General features: G+C 55.7%; 1 pseudogene; it reads right to left on the reverse strand.

The window, feature by feature from the left end:
* LOC100743469 overlaps nt 1–221 on the reverse strand; it is a 10,350-nt pseudogene that overhangs the window by 9,418 nt on the left and 711 nt on the right.

Genomic DNA, 221 nt, shown 5'->3' on the forward strand with positions numbered 1-221 from the left:
GTCGCGCGTTACCGCTGCTTCTGCTCCTGCTGCTGCTGCTGCTGCTACCACTACTACTACTACTACTACTGCTAATGCTGTTCCACCTTCTCCTCCTTCTCCTCCTCCTTCTCCTTTTCCTTCTACTGCTGTTGTTATTGCTATTGTTGCTGCTCTTGCTGGTGGTTGTTCGCGGCCGCGGGTTTTGGCGGGTTTCCACGAGCGACGAGCGCGCACACCAC

The sequence above is a fragment of the Bombus impatiens genome, unplaced genomic scaffold, assembly GCF_000188095.3.
Source record: "Bombus impatiens unplaced genomic scaffold, BIMP_2.2 scf_0389, whole genome shotgun sequence".
In the NCBI taxonomy this organism is placed as follows: domain Eukaryota; kingdom Metazoa; phylum Arthropoda; class Insecta; order Hymenoptera; family Apidae; genus Bombus; species Bombus impatiens.